Source organism: Solea senegalensis, linkage group LG4 (genome assembly GCF_019176455.1).
Source record: "Solea senegalensis isolate Sse05_10M linkage group LG4, IFAPA_SoseM_1, whole genome shotgun sequence".
NCBI lineage: Eukaryota > Metazoa > Chordata > Actinopteri > Pleuronectiformes > Soleidae > Solea > Solea senegalensis.
In genome coordinates, this window is record NC_058024.1 from 11076549 (window position 1) to 11085464 (window position 8916).

Below are 8916 nucleotides of genomic sequence, written 5' to 3' on the forward strand. Positions count from 1 at the left end.
TCGTGCCGTAAAGCAATTTGTGTTTTCTCGCCAGACTCGATACTTCACGAGACCTCCGAATTAGGGCCGACGGCCCCGATCAGGCTGGTTTTCCACTAAAATATGGAAACAAGTCCCCCACAACAAGCCATTTAACCATCACAATGAGTCTGAAGCTGTTACATTAGGGTAAACATATTGCAGAGTTCCACTAGAACTCTAAGAACACAGAGCATTTCGGCTTTTTTTTTTCCTCCATCACATGTTTGAACACACAGAGGCTATAAGAATGTACAATATAGAGTTTATCATATCCTTTTTTTTCAGCACAACCTATCGGCAATCTGATGAAATATTTATTTAATTTTTACCAACTAGAAAAACACACCCGAGCAAAAAGTACCCAACATTTTAAAAACCTGGAAAATTTGGAAATACGTTACACTTCAAGAATCACTTGGCTCGTTTTTATGAATAAAAAGAAAAGCAAAATGGTTTATTTTGTGACGTCTGCACAATTAGACTCAACAGCACAAAAACACTGCATTTTTTAAAGCTTGAATATGTGACCTATAAACACACACCCCCAGGATGTCCATATAAGGAGTTGTGTACAGATCTGTGCCACATGAACACTAAGGGTTAAAAGGGACAGCCCTAGTAAAAAGCATGAAAAGCAATAAGACACAAGCAAAATAAACAACATCTCACTTTGTGTTAAGAGCCAGGGAAAACAGGCACATTTTAAGAGATTTAGGAACAGGCAGTTAAGAGGCCTGCCTAATGTGGAGAGGTAACTTATTTCATATTTGGGAGGATCATATGTGTTAAGCCCTCTAAGCTTCAGTCATGTTTCTGGAACAATCTTGACACAAAACAAATCACTTCCTGTGTGCAGTGTGGGAATGCTGCTGGGCGACACACCACTACACTCACAAACACAGAGAGAGAGAGAGAGAGTCATGTGGAGCTGATCGGCTGACATTAAAGCTGTAGTGCGTAAAATTTAAACACAGCAGATTTGTTTATACATTTAACTTTTCTTCACTATGGAGCGGCACGCTGCAGTCTCGCTGCACTTCCTCGAGCAGTCAGAGGTGCAAATTCAAATCAATAACAGCCAAGATCAGGACACGTCACGTCACGGACAGTACAGAGCCACAGGGAAAAAAAGGAAGTGATCCCAACACAGACAAGAACAAATGTCCCCACTTTAATTCAGCACACCTGACCCAGAACTCCAACATGGTCAATAATTTATTACTCTGTAGAAGTCACTACTTCACTGCCGGAATCAGAGATGTGATGCAGGCGACGTCAAATACTAAAACCCAGAGAGAGACAAATATGTCCACAGATGGTTAACACAGTCTTCCACAGGTTATACAGGCATAGGTTACAGCTGTAAATTATTATTATTATTGTTATGAGTTAATACTTGTTTTTGTCTTGCAGCATCATAAAACTTTAAAAATTTTCAAGATGTTATTAATTTGGTTATAATTTGTAAAGGGGAGTAATATTATGGTTATACCAACATGTTTCTACTGTAAATGTAAGTAAAGGATTGGTAATGTGAAAGGAAAATCTATTCTCGATATGGAAAAATAACACAGTATAACTGGAATATTACCTCCTTATAACCACACATTTCTGAATTACAAAATCATTGCCATCATATTTTTACCAATACTACAAAAACACTAAATACCACAAGGTGTTGCATGTGGTTACTGTAATTACCATTTTGATTCAGTCTCACTACCCTCATCAAAGCCGTTTTCAGGGATCATTGGACATTAATCAATAAATGAATCAATTAGAAACTGACGACTGAATAAATCAACAACTAATTTTTCTTCAAAAAATGCCAGCCTCTTTAAAATGAACATTTTCTTTTATTCATTTCATTTATTTATTTATTCATCTTTGCTTCTTTACGACAAACCCATTGGTTGATACCTAAAGGCTTGGGAGACGCTAATCGACATTTTCTGATATTTTCTGACATTTAATGGACCAAACCAGTAATTGATTAATCAAGAAAACCATCCACAGGCTAATTGAAAATGAGGATAATCATTAGTTGCAGTGAGAGCTTAAAAGGTGAGTACTGGGTGGCCAGAAAAAAAAACGTATTGATTAATGCACGTGTGTGAGCGTCGATAAAAATTGTGCAGGTTTTGAATATAATTTACAGATTGACTGCTCTTCCGTTGAACCGTGCGTACAGGTGCAATTAGAGCAAGTTGTTATAGCATGAATGGGCCAGAGTGGAATGTGCTAGTTACACGGTGCTAACGTGCTTGGAAATCCCCCGTCTGATCCAATACAGACACATAGCAGGATACAGAAGTGAGGTACACGGAGAGCCAGACGCCACGGCATGACAGAGGAGAGATCACCGAGGCTCATTAACAGCAGCCGCCTGGACTGATCCCAGTTTTCTGCCTGGGGAGTTGGAGCCAACTCTCTCTATTGCAGGGAAGAGAGAGACTTCTAAAGGGCACGACCATCTGGAGCAAACCTCATTCATTTATTTCCTCCAAACTGCGTATGGGCGGGAGGCAGAGCCCAGACTCATCAAGCAGGTTGATAATCAGGTGCCACTGAAGCTCATTCGTGTTGCTCTGTAAAGGCTCAACTGAGGCTGCTGGTGAAATGTATCACTTTCAAACAAGATTGAAAAAAAATGCAATACATAGGAAAAGTGTGCTCTAAAAAAAACATAACATGATTTTGAGGATTTTAAATCATTTGAGTAATCATTTTCAAATCAAAATGGCAATTTGAATCAATGCAATTAGCAAATCGCCAAGATGTATTTGCTCTATTTTTGATTATTTAATGTCTTATGGCATTACTTTACAATAAATGGAAAGTATACAGGATGAAAACAAATGACTTCTTAAAGTTTGCATCCTGAGAAAATGTTGAACTCTTAAGTTTTGACAAAATGTCAAAATACAGTAGCAAACAGACCGACCAAATTCACAGGAGGCTCGGCAGGAGGCAGACACCTAATCATTAAATGCATTGTTGACTGTTTTCAGCCAGAGCTACACTGTATCACCAGCTAACACTAGAAATGCCACATACACTCACAAATCATGACATCAGTACTCTATATTCAAATATAGCTGTACAAGTTAAACCTGTATGATGTTATAAATAATCACATCTGAAGGTTTATACTTTACTAGTTTAGTAGCTTTTTATTTACTTATTTCAATGTTTACAGTATCGCATACTTAGTGATTTTGTATCATTTCTTTATTGAACGCAGTTGCAGCTTTTGATAAATAAAATATATATTGGTGATATCTTAAGTTGTAATGCTCCGTCACACTATAAATGCACAGTATGTAATTTCTGCCACTAGGAGTCTCTTAATCAAAGTAATAACAGAAGAAGCAGCAGCATGGAATGATGGGAAATTGTTGCCCGGGGAGCACTTCGGTGGCAGAAAACGCAGCAGCCAGCAATGGACTACGTGATTCATTAGTGACAAATACACACAATAAAATGCAAAAAGAAAAGGCTAACTAGTAGTAGCAAATATTTTCTTCCTCCCGCCGGTGTTACATCTGGGACTTTCCCCGGTCGTTATAGCCGTATGCAGTAGCAAACACCTGCGGTTGCACACTGATATGTGCTTTACTGAAAACACGCAGGTAACTTGAAGTTGTGCGTCTCGAGCTGTGTAATGCACAGGAGAGTCATAGGAGAGTTAAGTGTGTGTTCACTGTAACTCGTCGGTGCTCATTACAGTCAGGCGCGTTGCAGTAGCAGTGAAGGTAAAGCGGATCACGTCATCAAAGGGTGCTGAAAATTTAAAGTTTCACTACCGTGAATATAAATAGTGATTACTATGGGCTCTGTGGCTGTCACACGTACGCTACTCAAAACGCCCTGCCCAGACGGTTCAAAGCAGCGCGACTGTGTCAGAAAGAAATAGGGCGAGTGTTTACATAAGAATAAGTACAACCAAGTCTTTTCCCTCACATCATTCAGTGTCCAGGAAATGTCAGCAGAAAGCCGTGGGGACAGGTGAAATCTCAGTATCCAGTGTAGAGATGACATTTGTCCCCTAAGGACAAATGGCTGCCTATGAAAAATTGATATGGGGCAGAAAATAGACTTCCAGTTCAATATAGAGTAAGGGTGACCACGAGACGGGTGTAGCAGGAATCCAAATTACAACAGCACAATTTACCCAAATTAATTATTCACCGCGCAGGAGCCGGGTCTCTGGAACTAGACACACAATTGCAAAGACACAAGGTTGGACTTGTTTAAGGGTACATCCAGGGGAAAACTAATGAGAGCTGACACACTGATTGATGGCAAAGTCCTGGAGCTATTTGTCTGGCCCCTCCTGCATGTACTTCTCTGCTGCGAATGTGTCTGGATAAAGCTTTACCGGCATCAGCAGATGCGAGCAGAATGAATGAACGTAGCCATAGGTGAAATGTTTTCCATGAAAATGAAAGAACGGATGTTTCAGCTTTCTCAGAAAGAATCCACGCGCCGATGACACACTTCCCGAGTAAGTCCTCGGAGTCGGGAAAATAATTACCTCCTCTGAACTATGTCGCATTATGTATGTACATGAAGTGCCCTCAAAAAACGCTGTTGCAATAACCCTCGCTGCTTTTCAACTTAAGGGAAACTCATTCAGCAAATTTTGCGTGTGACAGCGAGCCTTAATAAGTCAGCCAGGAACCAGGCTGCATGGAACAGTGCTTCCGTGCTCAGGGCAGATACATAGATAATCAAGGCATGACAGTGGGTTTTACATTTCAAATAACCCTTGGTGCATTACCAGCAGTTATTTACAGTGTAAGCACTGCTCATTAATTTTTAAACAGGCCCTTAAGGTCTGGTTGACAGACAAAGCTGGTGAACAGAAGCAGGAGAACGAGCTGTTGTTGTTTCTCCACTCACAATATGAAACATAGTAATGGCACCGAGCAAAGTGCTGCGGAATGCATTATTAATACGTTGATGATGCAACATGTAAAGGTCATGACCATTGTTTCTGCACACACCCATTCATCATCACACTGTGTCAACACACACACACACAATAACATTTAGTAATGGGTTAAAATCGACAATAGATATTTAGCAGATTCTTCATTAAGATGGACAAATGTGGCTCTTCCGAATCTCATATATTAATCTGTAACAAGATTGTTCTTTTTCTTCGCAGCTCTCTGATAAAAACCCCTCACAGGAAATGATCAGGCAGCATGGCAGATGTCTTTTCTTGCCACGAACCTGCACCACTGGGAGAAGCGGGCGTCTCAGTCACCACAAATGAGATCACACAGCTGCCACGTCTCCATCCACACTGGCGGCTGAGAGTTCAGGCGCGCTTCGCCGCTCGGTTCCGCGGAGGCATCGATGTGACAGCGTCTACCTGGGAATCCTTCTTTTGTCTGCCTTTCCCTCGGTTACAACTTTGCAATGTCATTACCCTTTGCGAGACTCATTAATTGCCATCATGGGCAAGCGGCGCCGCGCTCTCACTGTCACCACCTTGTAAGATCCTCTGTGCCCGCTGCACGCCTACTCAAGGCCTCTACACGAATCGGAGGAGTGAGAAGGGGAAATGGCCGCCGCTGTAGCGGCCACAAATCATTGATTAGGGTCAGACTGCTTCAAATGGTGAGAACTCACCTTGGGCTCGGCTTCTCGGCGCCCCATAAATGAACACATTTGTGGTCTCTGATGGATGAAGTGCAACAACATAGAGGGGGATTGGAGCTTTGTTTGATTTTGACCATGACAAGGATTACTGCAGGCTCACAAGTTATATCTGTTCGGTGAGAAAACTATTCCATTGATTTTTTTAAGAAGTATTTACTGCACGATACACGCATAGTTGAAACTAACATGACAAGGTTCATCACACTAATTAAAGAAGATGAAGCTATGTGTGGTTTGACCATGTTACGAGTTGTGTAATGAGGTTGCTAATGATGCCTTGAATGTGTTTATTGAAATGCTTGCTATTTAAGTGCTCCGTTCACTCCTTATTTCATGGCGTCGTGACTAACTTCAGTGTTTACAAATGACAACATCTGTTGTTGTGATAGCAAGGATGGAAGTCAATCAACTGCTTCTGCAAAGTGAAATACGGGGGAGACGGGATTGCTTTTGCGTGACAAATATAAAGAAAGACATTCTGATGCCTCTGCACAGGAGGAAGCGCTCATTTTTAAACCGAATACCTGGAGGCAATTTCATAACATCTGGCACAGACGTTCACTTGGGATTTAAAGAAGCAGTGATTACGTTTTGTCAAAGGTCAAGGTCACTGTGACCAACGAAAACCCAGCTTCACTCTTTAACTATGACAAAGTAGATTTGATATATTTGATTCAGTCTTGACTTCACACTGTATTTATGTGATGAATTTCATCACATAATATATCATAAATGATAAGAATACTGTTTTGTAAAACTAACATACACAACTAAGGGATACCACTAAACTTAACCCCTTTCTTTTATTGTCACATTTTCAATGATCATTTTCATGATTATCTTAGTGCCGTGTTCAAGTAGGTGACAGAGATTTAGGACTTTGACTTAAAGGCAAAATAACCCCAGCCAACAAAAGCACAGTTCAAACCACGAATGATGGAATAAAAACAGCGAAAAGGTTTCATAAGCTCTCCAAAATGTAGGGGGTGTGAAGGAAACTTCACAGAACTTTATATGAAAGGAAACACTTAATACTTCACATGTAGAAAATCAGGGTGAATGTAGCGATGAGTGAGCCACATTATTATTCAGAGGGAAATAACACCAATAACACTAATTAGTTGGGAATGCTGATTCAGTGCTGAAATATTACCTGGTCACCATCTACTCCACGAAACTTTTCAACCCGTTTCAACAACTCACACATCATAACGCTCAGCTCATTCATGCAATTATAACATTTTTTTTCCCTGACTTTTATAGTTTTTGAATTATTTAAATCCATTTTTTTTTTTTTTTACACCCATAGGAAATGAATCGAGAGGGCGGATCAAAAGCATACATGGTCGACAGCACACACATCAAAGTCAATAGCAGGAGTATTCATTATCTTTTTTTTTAACCACAAGCATTCAATTTATAGCTCATATTGAAGAAAATGTATGCTTTCAGGCATACATTTTTATCATTATTATATATATTTTTTTACATTGCCATCTAAAGTGCACTGAAGTCAGCCTCCCTACCACATGTTTATTTACTCGCCGAGTATCAGAGAAACCTGAGCTGTGAGAGAGATTTTTAAAACTGTGTTTTTCATACTTTATGCACATAAATACGTGTGTGCAATTTCCAAATCTTGTGGCGCTCAGGATAACAAAATGTCATGACTCATTTTTTTAGGACATTCCCACTACCATTTCAAATGTGAGAGATTAATTTAATTTTTGGGCTTTCATTGGAATATTTAAGCAACGTCTCTCACTTTGGGAAATGAACTGAAGAGGGCAGATCAAAGGCAGGCGAGGTCTATTACACACGCATCAAATGCAAAAGCATGAGTAGTCATTACTGAATTTAAAAGGAAATAAACCAGAGAAAGACAGACACGCACAGTGAGAACACTCAACTATCCCCAACTGCATTTTCTAATCCTTACTGTCCCTGAATATACAGTATATTACACAACAATCTCTTTGTGCAATGAATCTATTAGTCGTGTTCAGCTGTAGCAACACAAAATGTGATCAGGTTTGTGCTGATGTACTGTGGGCACAGTGACAGTACCTGCTCTTCCTCTTGTCGTCGTTACCATCTTCTCTCTCTCTCTGTCTCCTCATCTGGTCCTGTGTCTCTTTCACTGCCACAGCTGAACAGTGTTTGATGCAGTCTCTGTTTGTCTGTGAAGAAAAGCACAGATTGGGCCAGTTAATCATTTTATAGAAATGTCAAAAAAATTAAATGTACATGTCGGGGTTTTGACTTGAAGACCTGACACTGCCAGACCCCCGATAGTGAAGGAAAGATAAAATGGTGCGGATCAAGACTTTTTGACAGATTGTGCAGTACAAGAAGGGGACAATGCCTTTCTTCTAATAATAATAATAATAATAATGATAATAATGATAATTACTGGCAGGAGAGGTGTAATGCTGCCCTCCACAGTTTGAAGTTTTTAATCACAATCCTTTATCACAGTTCTTCTAATCCTCTCATCTCCCCAGCCACGCCTTCTTCGCACCCATCTTCATCCCAGCTCTTCATTTAAAAAGCTTAAAAATGCTGCTCATGTACAATGTTTGAAAACGATGTGATATCATTTAATTGACTATGCCTGCAGTTTTGAGCTTGCATTATACTTTGTGAGTTTGTGAGGGTCCATTAAGTTTAGCTTGGCACAGGTTTCACCAGGGGTAAAAAGGGTGTACATCTTCTTCTAATAATTTTCTGCAGCCTGCACACCGATAGGTGCAATGCTGCCCTCCGCAGGAAAGACATGACGTCTGCAATTTGCTATTTATGTAGGGCACCAGCCGTAAATGCACTCCACCAACTCCACAGAAGTGTATGAGAGCCAGCTAAGCTGCTGTCCATGCACGCGTCTGCCGAGAGAGGCCCAACCCTGCTGCCATGATAGGATTATGAGATTATGTTCAAGATATCTGAGAATCTGCAGGGAATGAGTAAGTGTCTGGGCGTGACACAGCAGCAGACCCCACCGACCACTGGAGACTCCATCACAAAACATTTCTGGCTGACATCATGAACGCAGTGTAACATTTTTGTTGAACAGTATCAAGGTCAGTGATGCTCAGGTTTCAGGACGGTGTGCTGAATGGAAGGTCTGACATGTGGGGCCCAGAGGCACTCAGTTAATCTCGCTGTGATGATATATCACTGAGGTGACTTTGGCAGTGCAAGTTTTTAGACTATTTTTATACT

General features: G+C 40.5%; 1 protein-coding gene across 1 annotated transcript in view; it reads right to left on the bottom strand.

Annotated features, from left to right (window-relative positions):
• LOC122768820 (contactin-4) overlaps window positions 1–7792 on the bottom strand; it is a 150722-nt gene extending 142930 nt beyond the window's left edge. The window contains exon 1 of the mRNA XM_044025068.1: window positions 7762–7792. The gene's annotated coding sequence lies outside the window, so the exon portion shown is untranslated. The remainder of the gene's footprint in view (window positions 1–7761) is intronic.
• Between the last annotated feature and the right edge of the window lie 1124 nt (window positions 7793–8916).